The sequence below is a fragment of the Trachemys scripta genome, chromosome 6 (assembly GCF_013100865.1).
Source record: "Trachemys scripta elegans isolate TJP31775 chromosome 6, CAS_Tse_1.0, whole genome shotgun sequence".
Classification (NCBI taxonomy): Eukaryota; Metazoa; Chordata; order Testudines; family Emydidae; genus Trachemys; species Trachemys scripta.
The window spans coordinates 115953698-115969887 of record NC_048303.1 but is presented as its reverse complement, the minus strand read 5'-3'; positions in this window follow the sequence as shown (position 1 = coordinate 115969887).

The following is a 16190-nucleotide window of genomic DNA, read 5'->3' as shown; positions in this document are numbered from 1 at the left end:
CATACATAGCATCTCAAGGCATTGCACTTAAACCAGCCCACCACTAGCTTAGTTTTTAGTGGTGCCCTGGCTTGCATGGTGATACAAAAAGAAAGGGGAAAGTGAGCACATGGGGCCTTCTCCATGCAGCAGCAAGGCAGTATGGCCATTCATGTGGTATTCCTGAGAGCAGGATCAGTTTGAAGTTAGTACTGCTAGTGCGTGTCTTCTTGAGTAACTAGGGGATGAATCCTGTCCAGGGCCAGCGCTACCATTTTTGCCACCCCCAACTAAAAAAACAACCACCACCACCACTTGGACTGTGCTGCCCCAAGAATGGACGGAATGCCGCCCCTTAGCATGTGCCGCCCTAGGCACATGCTTCCTCTGATGGTGCCTGGAGCTGGCCCTGATCCTGTCCTTCAGACCACAGAAAAGTTCCAAAGAGACTATCATGCCATCGCTGAACTAAATTCCATGGCCTTTTATACAGGTGCAGCCTTAACCCTGGCATTTCCTGATATTGAGTTCTTCACTGTGCAACCCTAACAGTCTTTAGACCATAGATGTTGTTAATGGAATATGGAGACGTGCTCTTTATCTCACACACAGCCTGCCATCCATGATTTGATATCTTCTGTGGTTCACTTCCCACGCTATTTCCTCAAGGACAATGTACTGGAAGTGGAACGAACAAAGTAAATGCCAGATAATTGTCTTGGGTACAACAGATCCATACTCTACAATTTAAAAGCTGAAAACAGTGTGAAAGCATGAGAGATTTGGCAATAACTGACATGTCTAGTTGTGGCTCAAAACTATTAGCCCTTCATCTGCATGAACACTTGCAGCGGAAGAAAAATTTCCAAAGTGTATTGATACAGGTGCTGAACCTATTCCATTTGAGTAGATCCCTGGCTGTGTTTCCGAAGATGAAGCACGTACAAATGCTTTGACCAGTTACTTATATACACTTTTGGATTGCAGCATTTTCTGCCTAAATTACATCAAGTCAACCTAATTAAAAAAAACAAAGATAAGGAGGATATTGACAGTAGACCAGAGGCTATGGGAAACTGAGTCACCACTTGTGAAAGCTTTTCCATAAGTAGGGGTGGCTTGGAATGTCTAATCACAGACAAAGGGTCCTTGCTTTCCTTAGCTTCTGCACGGTATCAGGCACCAAAGGCAATTCCTCAGTAAAGACCAGTCACTCTAGAATAGTGAAACATGGAGCCACAGGGCAGCAACAGAGGCAGCAGGACCCTGGCAGTGCTCCACTCTCATTTCTGGTAGCTGTACCCAGCTGTGACAGTCCCACCCAGCAAGAACCACTTGCTAAAATTAGCTTTCATGCCCACAAGATGTTCTTCCTCATTGGCAAATGCTGCATCCCCTTAAAAAAAAACCCAGAGGGCATTGGTGACTGTATCAGAGGCTGAGACGCTGGGGGGGGCTGTGTGGCACCTGTTGTGCACTGAACACTCTGAAAGGTTCTGTTGGAGACTACTTCTGCCATTAACAGTACTGTTGGACTGTGCCAGATACAATATAGCCTCTATGAAGTGAGTGGTGGAGACAGATGATAGAATCTGCATTCTCCAGCAGGAGCCCATGCTGAATAAGGCCACACAAGACAAGCAGTTGGAAGTACTGAAGGCCAAGGTCATGGACCTTATAATTGCTCCTCAACCAGCTTTCCTGCAGTAGCTTGGGCATGCTCCCTGAATGAGTAGTTCCACCTCTGCTGAAGGTAATTCCCTTATCCCACTACGGATGCAGAACGGAGTGGGTCCATGGATCATCAGGGCAAAAGCTAAATGAGGGACAGGAAACCCCACCCCTTTGTTGTTGTGATGGCTTGGTGGCTACAGAGGTGCTCCTAATTTGGAATGCCCTCACCCCGCTGGAAAAGCTCAAGTCATCCAGAGCTCAGAATAAGTCAACATGCCTGATGCATGTTCCACTAAAGGCTGGCTGAAAATCCTGTCAACACTGCTAATAAACCCAGCACGTCTGTAAGGTTATTCTGCAGGTAATAAGCTGTGAAACACTCACGTAGGCAATGGGAAATCCTTCTCAGGGCAGACGTGTACTTGACAGAGCTTTCTGTAACAACCAGCAAAGGCAATTTGAAGACTACTAGGCTAAGCAGATTTCACACACGGCCAGGAAATAAGCCCCCTACAAGAAGATTCTGCACCATTGCTGGATTTACACAGAATACTACAGCGTACTGTAGATGGCACTTTGTTCCTATTGTCGGTTAAGGAAGCCCCTTCCAGCAGATGACAATTTTCCCCTGGGGAAATTATTTCTACTCTTTCCTTTAATGCAGGGAGTGTGAATGAGAGCAGGGGAAAGAGTTTCAGTCACTCTGGGGTGAAAAATCATTGCTGCAGTGGGAGTCTGAAATAGATGCCAGGCTGCTGATCCTACGCTCCCTCATCAGTTACTCCTCCTAGCCAAGCTCATCCAGGCATTGAATTATGCAAGGCAGCTACATGGAGTTCTATCTGTTATCATTAAGCTCGGTAATCTGGATGCTTTTGTGACAGCAGATGCTGCTGTTGGCATGGAGGTTTTGTAGACTCCAGCTTCATATGTAAAAATCAGTTTGAAGCTTGCCTGATCTCATCCAAGGGTTATATTAATTTAAAAAAGTGTAAATTAAAGACCAGTGAGCCTACATATAGGTTAGTGGCCAATGGAGAGAGGGACTCATTCCTACCACAGAAATGCTTTGCCATCATTAATAATAATAAATAATAAATATAATACCTATCATTTATGTATCGTTTTCAGAGTAGCAGCCGTGTTAGTCTGTATCCGCAAAAAGAACAGGAGTACTTGTGGCACCTTAGAGACTAACAAATTTATTAGAGCATAAGCTTTCGTGGACTACAGCCCACTTCATCAGATGCATACAGACATCTGTGTAGCATCTTCAGAGAATCTCATTACAACTATGTGAGGCACATAAGTAACTATCTTATCCCCATTTTGCAAAAAAGGAAGCAAAGTCAGAGAGATCAAGTGGCATCTGCAAGATCACAGCAAGTCAGTAGCAGAGACAGGATTAGAACCCAGGAGCTGCTGGTTCCCATATCTGGAGATGGGCTATTAGATCTCAGCATCCCTCATCCTCTAGCACTTCCTTCCGTTCCATTTTATGTTCAAGGCATAACCTTCCCCCTCCAGGCTAGAAAACGAAGGTTCTTTGATTTCTCTGCTTCTTAACTCTGTTTCCAAGAGTTGCTCACTTGGCTCTTGAGTCATTACCTTTTTGCCCAGGTTGCTGAAGGCAAGAAAACAGGGAGCAGAGCCTGGGACTCTGATGGTTGAGGTGTGGGCTAGGGAGGATGGTGCCACAGATGCAGCAGATACCCCATCCATGCTGGCACTGGGGTGGGGGGGAAATCGGCAGAAAGACACCTCTGTAACGCCAGCACAGCTAAAATGATCTGGCTGCATAATATTGTCTGCCTAGTTTGTAATGTATTAGGCAGCAGCGCACTAGTGCCCTCTCTTGGTTGGATCATGTCAGATTTTCAGTGCACTGTCCGTCGGTGGCCACTTCTGGGTGAACTCTTAGAGCTACTACTAGGTGAGTCAGCGCCTGTGTAGTCAGAGCTGCCCTCTGTTCCACATGCCAGTGGGAGCCATAATCAGCCAGCTGGGGACTGTAGGGCCTGGGTGTTTGCCACCATGGATCATCACAGTCCGTATGAAGCGGAGGCAGTTAGGGTAAACAGGTCTCAAATTTTGCCCTAACAGATGGTTTGTCAGCCCCGGGGAACCAGAATGGCCATGATCTGAACTGTGCACAACCGGCAGAGTGTTGCTGAATTAAGAGCTCTTAGCATCCTCTGCAAGCACCAGGTGGTTGTCATCTTATCCAAATTAAGACATATTGTCCGCTTCTGGCTTTCAGCAAAACATCTCTACATACAACAAGGAGGGCCATCAACCATGTCCCTGCTCTCTTCAGACTTGCTTTTGAATGCTCTGCCGCTCTGCAATCCCGCCAGGCATTGCCCCATTCACTTCCCTCTATCTTTCAGCATTGCTGCAGTTCTAATTGACTGCCCATCTCAAGCCTGGAACCAAGCTGTACTGAAGTAGGATTCCTGAGCTCATTGGGGCAGGAATCATCATTTGGTTCTGTGGTTTCAGGATATCTAGCATAATGGGGACCCAGTGTATGACTGGGGCTCCTAGTCATTACAGGCATACAAATTAATAATAGTAATGCCTCTAGCCTGACTTATGTATTAGTGTTTGCCATCAGATGAGATCTCATGGAGCCATGGCAGATATTTTAATCACCCTGATCATGAACGTCTCACTGCTACCGTGTGCTCCCTCCATCTCTTTGTCTTGTACTTGGATTGCAAGTTCTTTAGGATAGAGACCCTTGTTTTTTGTGTGTGTGTGCGCGCGCGCGCGCAGTGCCTCATGTGATGGGGCTCCCATCTCTACTGCAACACAAACAACCAACAATGGAGAGCAAGAACATGCCTCCAGGATCACACGGCTGTGTTCAAGACAGCTCTAAGGCGGGTTTAGAGTGTTTGTACCTTGTTTTCCTTTCCAATTATAAGGGGAGTGTTTGTCAGATAGTTGGAGAATGGAGCTGAGAGTCAGGACTCCTGGGATTCCATTTCCCTATTGCCCCCATCACTGATTCACTGTGCAACCCAGGGGCATAGCCAGGTTCTAACATCAGGGGGAGCAAACACATAAAAAAAGACACCACCCCACATATCAAATTACTAATTATACATATTTATTTTGTACTTGTAAAACAATATCATTCTTGTGTTTTTATTTTAAGTACGTGAGCCCACTTGACAAGTTTTATTGTCATTGGGTCTGGCTTCCATCCCCTCTCCAACTGTTGCAGCTGTCTGGAGGTGCCTGCCTTCCACATTCACACCGCATTCATTCAACAGGGCAATTGCTTAAGGGGTGAGGGGAAATCTTAGTCTATTCTTAGCAAAGAGACATTTTTCTTCTATCTTATTCTATCCTTAGGGGCTGTAACATTATACCAAGGTTCAATGCAAAGTTTCTACATGAGGCTTTGATACAAAGTTTCCATATACCAAGGCTCATCAGTACAAGGTTTCTATAGGAGGCTTGATACAAAGTTTCACAAAAACAGAGGTCACACGTGGGCAGACTCACTACAAGGTTATATGAAGAGGCACAATGTAAAAGTCATACGAAAATTATAAGAGATTTATCTACGGAAGCCCAACATTGGGGAATCATGGTGGGGCTGGCTGGCCCTGCTGCTCTCCTGTTCTACAGGAACAGAGGTGACCTTAGGTACCAGAGCCATCAATCCATCACCTCTCTCCAGTGCGCCATTCAGTCCAAATTAATAAAAACTTTAAAAAACCCTCCCAAGTTCATTTACTGCAGCAAAATGTCTTCAAAAGATTAGACAAAGGTATTACCAGTGACACGCGCAGAATATCAACTACAAACCCATTCGGGAAGGCAGTGAGCAATTCCAAGTGGCTGAAGGCTTAGTGCAGAGAGGCAAGAGAGATGCCTGAGAGCTCTGATTAGGTGTCTGGGTTTTATTGCTGGAGCCTACATTGTGCATAAAAGAACCTGTGGCGAGGGGTGCTGGGGAGCACCCCACCAACCCAGAGATGCAGGGGGACTGCATGATATGCGAGAGGGATTCAGTGGGGACCAGGCCATCTTCTGTGCCGGCGTGGGGGAGGGGGGCTGATCCTGGATGTTTTTTTGGTGAGGGGGGGGGGAGAGAATCAGATTCACTCATCTATGGGTGTAACCATTGGGTAGGCTGGGGCGTGCGGTGCCCCCTAGTGGCTGGTTCCACTTACTCACAGCCAATGAGGTAGTTCCCTTGGCTCAAGGGGGTTGGTACTTGTGGGGCTACAGGTCCAGGGTACAATCTCTGGGGCGGGGGGTATTGTAAATATAGCATTTAAAGCAGCCAATCCTGCTGCTGCTAGAAAACTCAGCTGCCATCTGGAAAGCATGGGGTGCAGACATGAGCTTTAGAGCATTTCCCATTCTTTAGGGGGCATCTGCAGCTTAGGGGATGGGCTTCTAGCTAAGGCAACAGACTGGGTCTTGGGAGATGTAGGTTCAGCTCCTGCCTCTGCCACAGACTCCCTGGGGGACCTTGGATGAGTCACTTAATCTCTCTGGGCCTCAGTTCCCTGTCTGTAAAATGGGGATAATACTCCATCCTCTGTCTGTTTGGAGTGAGGGGACGGTCTCTTACTAGCACAATGGGCCCTCATCAAGCTGGAGCCTCCAGGAGCTACCTTCCTAATACCAGAAGGTTTTTTTCAGACCATATAGGCCCCCTTCCATAAAGGTGACCCGAATGAGTGGAACAAGAAGGGCTCAAACCCAATACATATGTGGGAGGTGGCATGGGTCTTGTGGATGGGGCACTGGACTTGGGAATCAGGAGAGCTGGGCCCTGATCTGAGCTCTGCCACTGACCCATTAAGTGGCCTTGGGCAAGTCACTTCCCCTCTCTGTGCCTCCATTTCCCCTCCCAACCTGGGCCTGTCTTGCCCACATAGATTTGCAGGCTCAGTCTCTTTCCACGTGACTATACTGGGGGTCCAGATCTTTGTTACCATCTCTGACTGCTCCTATAACACACATCCTGCAATGGCAGAACGCTTCTGAACTGTTCTAGTCCAGACCCAAGACAGCAGTATCTCCCCGACCTGGGCCAAAGAGGGCCATGTTTCTGGAGGACCTAGTTCACTGTGTCACCAGGGGCTCAGGGATGCAAGTGGGGGCCAGGCACCTGGCACAAACTCTGCAGGCTCAGCATGCCCAATAAAGCGCTCTCCTACAACTCTGCATGCCCCCCTCCACACCCATTAGTGTTGCTGAAACAAACCTGAGGGGTCATCGTTCCCCCTCCTTCAGCCCCCACTCCAAATGCCAAGGAAAACTCAATACTCAAGTGCACAGAGGGGGTGTCAGAAGCTTGTCCAGAAGAAAATGACACAGCTCAAAAATTATTTGGAGGCACCTGTATCCAGTGGTGAGCTGGAGCCGGTTCACCTGAACCGGTTGTTAAATTTAGAAGCTGGTTTAGAACCGGTTGTTAAAGCGGTGGGCAGTTGGGAGAGGGAGGTTTTTCTGTCGTTACACTGGCCCGCAGGCCACATCCAGCCCGCCTGAGCTCCTGGCTGTGGAGGCTCTCCTGACCCCTTCCCCATCCTCCCCCCCCCCCCCCCCCCCCCCCCCCCCCCCACAACCCCTCCGCGTGCCAGGCCGCCAGCGCTCTGGACCGCTCCTGGGCAGCTCTGCAGCTCCTGATGCTTTGAGCAGCATGGTAACGGGGTGGGGCTGCGAGCTCCAGCAGGCCGTGCGGCATCCATACATGCTGCCCTGAGCAGCATGGTAAGGGGGCCGGGCCTGGGAGGAGGGGTTGGATAAAGGACAGGGAGCGGTTGGCAGGGGCAGAGGTTCTAGTGGGGGCAGTCAGGGGTTGGGGAAGGGAGGGGTTGGGTAGAGGGTGCAGTCCTGGGGGGTCTCAGGAGGGAGTGGTCAGGGGACAAGGGGGGGTTGATGGGTTGTGGGTTCTGATGGGGGGGCGGGGAGGAGGTTTGTACTCACTGGGCGATTCCCTACCGGGTCTTTGGTGGCTCTTCCGGGCCTGCCACCAACGTGCCTGGAAGACCTGGAGCAAGTCAAGGTCCTGTCACCGAAGAACTGCCCTGCCCCGCCCCAGGCCCCTCCCTGCCCCTATTGGACTCCTCCCCAAATCTCTGCCTCACTTGACTCCACCCCCTCCCCACCCCTATTGGACCCCTCCCCAAATCCCCACTTCTTCCCCAGTGCGCCACATTCTCCCTCCTCCCCCACATCCCAGGCTTGCCACGAATCAGTTTCACAGTGCAAGCGCTGGGAGCCAGGGCAGGGGAGAAGCAGAACGTGGTGCTCAGGGGAGGAGGAGGCAGCAGACTGGAGGTGAGCTGGGCGGGGGCTCGGGGCAGAGACTGGGGAGCTGGGCTGGGCTTTCTCCATGGGTGCTCCCTCCAGCCACAGAGCACCTAAAGTTGGTGGCGGCAAGGCGCCACCTTTGGTGAAAATGCTCAGTTGGGGAGCGGCTGCTCCCCCTCAGCTATGCTCCTGGTGCAACCTGGGGCAAGTCAAAAGAAGGCAAAAAATGTTCAAAGTTAAGGGGCCTAAAGTGAGGCACCCCATGCAAGCATGTAACAGGTTGCAGACTCACCACCGCGGTACCTCCAGCTGGTTTCTCTGGGAATTAGCTCAGCCCAGCTCCAGAGCAGATGGTGTCTTGCCTGTTATCTGCACTGCTGTTTCAGACCCTCATTGCTCCCCCTCTCGGCAGTGTCCTCTTCAGGACACTATTCTCCAGCGGTGCCCACTACTCCATTCCCACCCCCTTCCCGGGGGTCACGGCAGTCCTTTGGCTTGCACCCACCACAGGGGCAACCACAACCCAAAGTCTAGCCCCTCACTTCAGGGGCAAGTTGCAGTCTGTATCGGCCATTCTCCTCCACAGCCAGGTGCAGTGCAAGGGGGGGACCCAGGCCTGCCTGCTACTCTGGGTCCCGACCCAGGGACCCTCTAGTGGCAGCCTCTCTGCCCTGCTTCGCTCCCCTTGTCTGCCTATCGTCCCTGAGCTACTTCCCCTTGCACCTTCTTGGTTCTTTCTGGCAGGGGCCTGCAGCTTAACAGGTAACGGGCCAGAGCTCACCCTCCACTCCCTGAGCCTGCCCAACACTGCTCTATCTCAGGTGCTATTGCTGGGAGCCAGTCCCCCTTCCTGCTTATCAGGGAGAGACTCCCCCCTACTCTGCTGGGCAGCTCCTTATATCTGGCTGCCCCAGCAGCTGCCTCCTGTCTGTGTCCTAATGAGCCTCGCCCTAATGAGCTGCAGGTTTCCACAGCCTCCCTGGCTGCTTCTGCCCCACCCCCTGCTGGAGTGGGCTACCTGCACCACTACAAAGCACCTCAGCTAAAAGGAGGCCTGGTTTTCCGAGGAGCTCAGCACTCAGCTCCATTGGCTGGCTGTGGTACAGTCCCCTAGGAATATTCCATTTCATCTGAGAAAAGGAGCAGAAGATGGATTAAGTAGTTCAGACGAACATGACACTCTAGAGAAAGTGTCTGAGCCTGTGTCTGACGGAATTTGGATCTGAAGAAGACTCCTAAACACAGCAGTTCAGAGAGCTAATTAAGTAATAGATTTCAATTACTTCAGAGCAGAATCTCCCCTCTAAACTACATTACAAGATTGGCATTAGTTAGCCAGAGTTTCAGTACCCAGATAAGTAACAGTCTATTCATCGTAGGTTTGGGACATGGGATAAAACACGTGACCATATAATCTAGTCACATAGGTTTAGGACAGCACAAGGGATTAATCCATATGAAAATGGGAGATCTCATGTCTAATGATGTTGCTCATTCACTCGGGCCCCAATTCAGCAAAGCTTAACGTGCTTGTGTCAGTCCTTATTTAGCAAAGCACTTAAATATGTGCTTAGGCACTTTCCTGCCTAGGGATGCACTGCTGAATTGGGGTCTCAATGGAAACAAAAATTTCTCTTGACCTGTTTCTCAGCCTTGCATGGGTTTATTGCTCAGCCCTCCCTTACAAATGTGATGTGTCTATTTCCCTTCCCCCTCCTAGCTAACCTATTTCTCATGTACTTTTAGCTCTCTAATTTTATAGTCTATTTTTAGCTCTTTCTCCAAGCTTTCTGGGGTACAACTTCCTCATGCTGCAGTTTCTTGCACATTTTATTAACGCTGCTCTGCTTTGGAGCTGGGGACCTTGACAGACCTTAACGGGAGCGGTTTCAGGCAGGAGCCGCATAGGTGGTTCTTTATTTCTCTTTCAATTCCACTCATTCTCACCTTGGTCTCACTCTTTTATTACTCCCACTTTTGCTGGTTTGTGACACCAATGATAAATGCCAGGAGCATTAAACAAGATCTATTACAGCAATAAATGAGATCACGTATATATTTCAGGAGATATAGTCAAGACAAGGATCAGAGAGGAGAGGAAATTTCCTTTTGGGAACATTTAAAGTATGATCAGCTACAGAAATGTTTCATGACACAATCAGGAAGGTAACTCACCAGATTCTTAATGCTGGGCTGCTGATGAAGATTTAGTCTTTGGCAGTGCTCAGTATGAACAGTTAGGTTTTTATATTTGAGAGTCTAAACCCTGGCAAAGCAAGGAAAAAAGAGATGCAGACTGATTCTTATAGCGCCTGATCCAAAGACCACTGAAGTCAGAGGAACGACTCCCATAAATCAGAAGCAATTGTAAAAGCGACAACGCTTCCGGTCATTACAAAGGCATGGTCTCTTGTAGGAATAGTTATTATATGCATCGTGATCCCAAGTCCTCCCTTTTCCCCTACACAGAGCATAAGTTATCGGGCTTGGCACACAGAATTCTGTGCTGGTTGTGGGGAGGAATCCTTCTCCACAGGCCATGCAGCATGAAGAAGCTGTTCCCTGGTGCCCAGTAGCTACACCTCTACCCCGATAGAACGCTGTCCTCGGGAGCCAAAAAATCTTACCGCGTTATAGGTGAAACCGCGTTATATCAAACTTGCTTTGATCCACCACAGTGCGCAGCCCCGCCCCCCCGGAGCGCTGCTTTACTGCGTTATATCTGAAAGCATGTTATATCAGGTGGCGTTATAACAGGGTAGAGGTGTATTGTGACTCATTCTCCTTCCCCAGCTCAGTGGAAGGCAATTGACGGTGGATTCATGTACTAATGGGTCCACTGGCCCCACTCTTGTCCTTCCCCTGGCGTGCCACTGCGTCGAAGGGACAACTTGGGCGGAGCCAGGGGTAAAGTGAGCTAGTGGCTTACACAGGATCCAGTGAACCCACAGGGTGTGAGGTGGGATGGCAGAGGCAGCCGTGCTCCTCTATCTCATAGACTGAACCAGGCAGCATAAGGGCATCCCCATCCCATAGCCCGGAAGGGTGGTGAACTTCAGCCCTCTTACCCCACAGTGTGCCCCACACAAAGCCTGATAACACCAGCTCTGTGCAAGGAGGGGTGAATTTCACCCGCACATTGCCAAGTGAATATTGCTAAGCATGGAACCAATTCAGGACTTTCAACCCCCTGCACGAGAAGCAGAGTTGCATTATATCACGGTTCACTATATGCTACTTCCTCTGTGTCTATTCAGTATACGCTGCATATACGTCCTTATAAAGATCCATCACTAGGATGCAAACACTACGGGGAATATTTTGTCCCTCTCTTTTCTTAAATAACCTTAAGAATGGAAGCCTATACCCCATCCTTCTTTCCCCCTGACACTTTTTTAAAAATTTATTTCCTCTGATCTATTTCCTGCTGTATTGATTTCAAGTAGCAGAAGGTAATATGCCTCAGGGCTTTCCTAATGCATGCAGTGTAGTGTAAATTGTAGTCCTTAATCTGACAGCCACACCGACTTCAGAAATATCGCTGTAAATAATTACAGTGAGTTGCAAAAGGCATCCTATAGTCCCACAGTAAATAGGTCAGCTTTTCCAAACCAGGAACGTTTTTGTGAGGCATAAAGCCAACACTGTGAGTCTCCGTTGGATCGTCCCTGTCTGGACTATAATACATTATTTACCCGCTAACATTAACTTTTCTGTATCATATTATATTGGTCTTTCACATACAGGATTGTAACTGTGTCTTTAATTCTTTTGTATTCAGATCCAGGTAAAAGATTTGAAAGTGAAAAAGAAGTCAAAACTCAGACGAGGCACAAGCCACGATTTTGTGATTTACATATTCCCATTCCATGTAAATCAAAATGTAATATTTCACTGTCATTAGCAGTCAGAGAATAGCCCACAATTGAGCTATATATCATTGTGAGCAAGAACAGGAAGCGTGGACACTTCAAATCTTCCTTGCTTTGAGACGCCTTCAAAGTGCTAAGCACTCTCACTTCTCACCGGTTTCATTTGGGTTTAAGCCCAGAAGTAGTCTTACTGCAATCAGCAGGACCAGTCAGGTTCTTATAGTTCTGCAAATGCTCAAGTGCTTTTTGACTTTTTTACATAGCTACATTTTGAAACAAAATACCCGTTTGAAATGAAAATGGCCAAAACAAAAATGTTTTTTCTGGCCAAACTATTTGTGAATTTGACCTGAAGTTGCTAATAGTATCAGTGCCTTGAAAAATTTCGCCAGCCTTTTGCTCTGAAAGGCCATGACATAAGAGAGTTTAAGGATGTGACTTTTTAGGTATAGAAAAACTATTTCAGGTCATATTCAGAGATTTTTGTAGTTCTATCCGAACACTGTACTGAACACTGAAGCTGCTGGTGCTTATTTAGGTGCCTAATTAATTTTAGATATCCATTCAAATAAATCTTAGCGACATACCTGCCCAAAATGGATTGAAGCCCTCTTGCAAATCAGGACCACATTATTTAAAATAAATCTCTTTCTTTGACAGGTCTATTAAATATCTGCAACATTTGCAATTGTGGTAGCCACAGTGTTTTATTGTGACATTCAACGAGCTGTCCCTTCACTGCACATCCAATTGCAAATATTAACAGCACCTTTTTGCTACTCTCACTTGGGACCTAATCCTGCATCAAAATACCCCAGTGAAGTCAGTGGGGGATGATGAGGGTATGCTAGGAATGCAGGATCAAACCTTTGCCCCTGAAGGAGCTGAAATTTCGAGCAAGTTCCTGCTTGCTGGCTGGAAAATTGAATGTTACAGCATGAAAGCCCCTCTGCCACCAAGTGTGCTCTCATATATAGCGCTGTAAACCTGCCAGAGTGAGGAGATGGAGGGATGATTTTCTTCTTATTATTTATTGGTGCTTTCCTCTGAGTTACAGAACTCATCGCTCCCAAGAACTCTGCCTCTGAACTCCAGTGACTGGGGATAAGGTTGACTCAAGGGAACCTGTGAATTTTCACACATTCCATTTTAAATGTAAAATGGGTTTAGGGCAAAGAAGAGCATCTGTCTGCAGCTGTTGAGTTTGTGCCTCGCCCCTTAGCTTGGAATGCAGACATCTGGCTGCCTCTTAGACCACTGCAATTGCAGACTCATAAATCAGTGAGTGCAGGGGGTGGACGAGGGAGAGCATAACCCTCTAGAGACTAACAAGCCTATTCTCATCTCTCTTCATTGCATGCCCATTTCCCCAGTATTTGCCATGGATTTTCTGCCTGGCTCAAGATATGGGGTAGTCTTCCTTGTCACCATTTGTGATGCACCAATACCACCACCTACAGGTCAGGAGAAGGCTTTTTATCAGTTCCCTGTGTTGAGACTGGGTATAGATTTGGAGAAACTCTTCCTGTTTAGCTTATTAAATATGCAACAAATGGGGCCTGATCCTGCTACCTGTCAATGTAGCCTGGGAGGGGCTGCTGGCTTCTGCCAGAGCTCATTTCCAATCTTAGTGCTGCTGCAAATCCACCTTCTGCTTCCGAGGATTCTGCTGCTGCTCATTCTAATGGCCACAAACGTGCTGTTCCACTGCTTCTGATACAATGCTGGAGAATCTGAGGACACAGGCTCCCTGCAACCAAGAGGGCAAATCATTTTGCTGCAAGTATAGACTCATAGACTTTAAGGTCAGAAGGGACCATTATGATCATCTAGTCTGACCTCCCGCATGATGCAGGCCACAAAGCCGTCCCAACCCCTTTCCCTTGACTCTGCTGTTGAAGTCCCCAAATCCTGTGGTTTAGAGACTTCAAGTAGCAGAGAATCCTCCAGCTAGCGACCCCCGCCCCATGCTGCGGAGGAAGGCGAAAAACCTCCAGGGCCTCTGCCAATCTACCCTGGAGGAAAATTCCTTCCCGACCCCAAATATGGCGATCAGTAGAACCCCGAGCATGTAGGCAAGATTCTCCAGCCAGACCCTCATTGGCCATTGATACTATTTACCAGCGATGGCACGCTGTTCATTTGACTAAAATCCTGTTATCCCATTAAACCATTCCCTCCATAAACTTATCTAGCTTAATCTTAAAGCCAGACAGGTCCTTCACCCCCACCATTTCCCTCGGAAGGCTGTTCCAAAATTTCACCCCTCTGACGGTTAGAAACCTTTGTCTAATTTCAAGCCTAAACTTCCCCACCGCCAGTTTATATCCATTCGTTCTCGTGTCCACATTAGGAAAACGCCGAAGTCTCACACGCTCTAGTTAGTCCTGCAAGGAGCTGGGACCTGGGAAGGCGGCTCTGTGGAGCAGGTTGGTGTGTGCAGCAGAATCCTGACTGCTTTTCACTAGTGCGAGAAAGCGGAGTGAATTCTCGAGCACAAACCGAAAGGTCTTCCAAAGCTGATGAAGAAGAAAGTGCAGAAACAGGCAGCACAGGGCCCACCTCAGCAACTCGAATGATACAGTCACAAGTCCTTGTTCCAGATGGCAGATGTTATCAGGGTCACTGACCCGCCACGGGCTGTCCGAGTGGAGCAGAATCACTCACTCACACTTAACCTTAGGCGAAGACAGGATGTCTGCCACGGACTGTCAGAAAAAGCGTTTGGAAAATGTTGGACTTTACGCTGTAGGACATCTCCGACTGGGCAGAAAGCATTCCCCTAGCAATTATGGTTCGGGAATGGTGACTGCCAGCTCTACCGGCACAGGTGCCTAAAGAATTAACAGGCCACGTACATAAAACCCAGCATTTAGAGCTATATACACTTTGAAGCAAAGTATCTGGATCTCAGTTCCTCCCGCACTCATCTGTTAAGAAGTGAGCGAAGGTAACAGTGTTTGCGACCACAGGACCATGTCTACGCTAAACTTTCCTCTCGCTAAAGTTTTCCACCATTGTTACCAACTGAGCTCTAGTGTAGACAAGGTGCTGGGGGCAATTTAACCATTGTGTCATGTAAAGCTGCTCAGAGCAGGCCTAGACCAGCCGGGTGGTTAGAATACCAGTGGCTGCTAACACTGGGTCTAGATTAGTGCTCCCACTGCGACTGCTATTGGCACGAGACATTAGGGAAAGAAGGCTCGTGTAGACAAGCCCTAGATGACACACAGCAGTGTGAGGAATGCAGCTCCCTGTATAGATTTCGGAGATGCTATTAGCTGCTAAAGAACAAACATATCATGTGATGGGGGCCAGGAAATGAAGACCTGTATTACACCTTTGAGCATTCTTTTCCAGTAAATCCTTGCTTCTGAGAAGTGAAAGAGATGCCAGCTTCCATTAAACAAGAGTTATTCACCATTTCCCCCCCACCGATTCCCTTTACTGGAGAAAAATCTCCCTTGACGTTTGATTAACAAGCAAATACGAAGGCCACTTACATGTTCTGTCATTCATTTTCTGCCAGTTATTATTACTCCGCAGCTTTTCTGTTTTGGGGTAAGTTGCATAACATTTTTTGTTAACTGTAGCAACATAACTTTAATATGGGACGTGACCCTGGACTCACCATTTGTGTTGAAGCCACAATGAATGGCTCTCTCTAATTTGGTTTCTTTCAGAGCACATCCTCAGAACAAAAAGGTCGCATATTGGATTCTGGAGTTATAGATGGTCACAGACCCAGAGTTTAATTTGTGTCAGGACTGAGCTCCAGCAGCTCTGGGCCTGGCAGTTCCTAGCCCCGGCACGTCTGGGCTTGGCAGTTCCGAGCCCCGGCACGTCTGGGCTTGGCAGTTCCGAGCCCCGGCACGTCTGGGCTTGGCAGTTCAGAGCCCCGGCATGTCTGGGCTTGGCAGTTCCTAGCCGTGGGACATCTGGGCTTGGCAGTTCAGAGCCCCGGCACGTCTGGGCTTGCCACGTCTGTTATGAAAGCATTGCACGGACCCAAGCCACAGAAGTTCAGATCGGGGTGCAAGTTTCCCCAGAGTTTGGATCTGAGGTTTTGGTTCGGGTTTGTCCCTTCTGAAAGATCAGGGATCAGGGAAAAGGAAAAAATTGAAAGGGTGGGATACTTTTCTGAATTTTGATGATAACCCACTGGTTTACTCACACGCAGTGCCAAAGCAAGTTGCAACTCACAATAAATTGTCCAGATCCTCATAATATGGGCACCCCTTTGCTTTTTGGTATGTTTTAATCAGCAGCAAAATAGTTGACTTATCATTCAGCTTCGCTTCAGAATCAACGTCCTACTCAGAGGAATACTATCAGTTCATGCCTTTCAGAGCTACTCTTTCAGGCTGTCTGCAGACT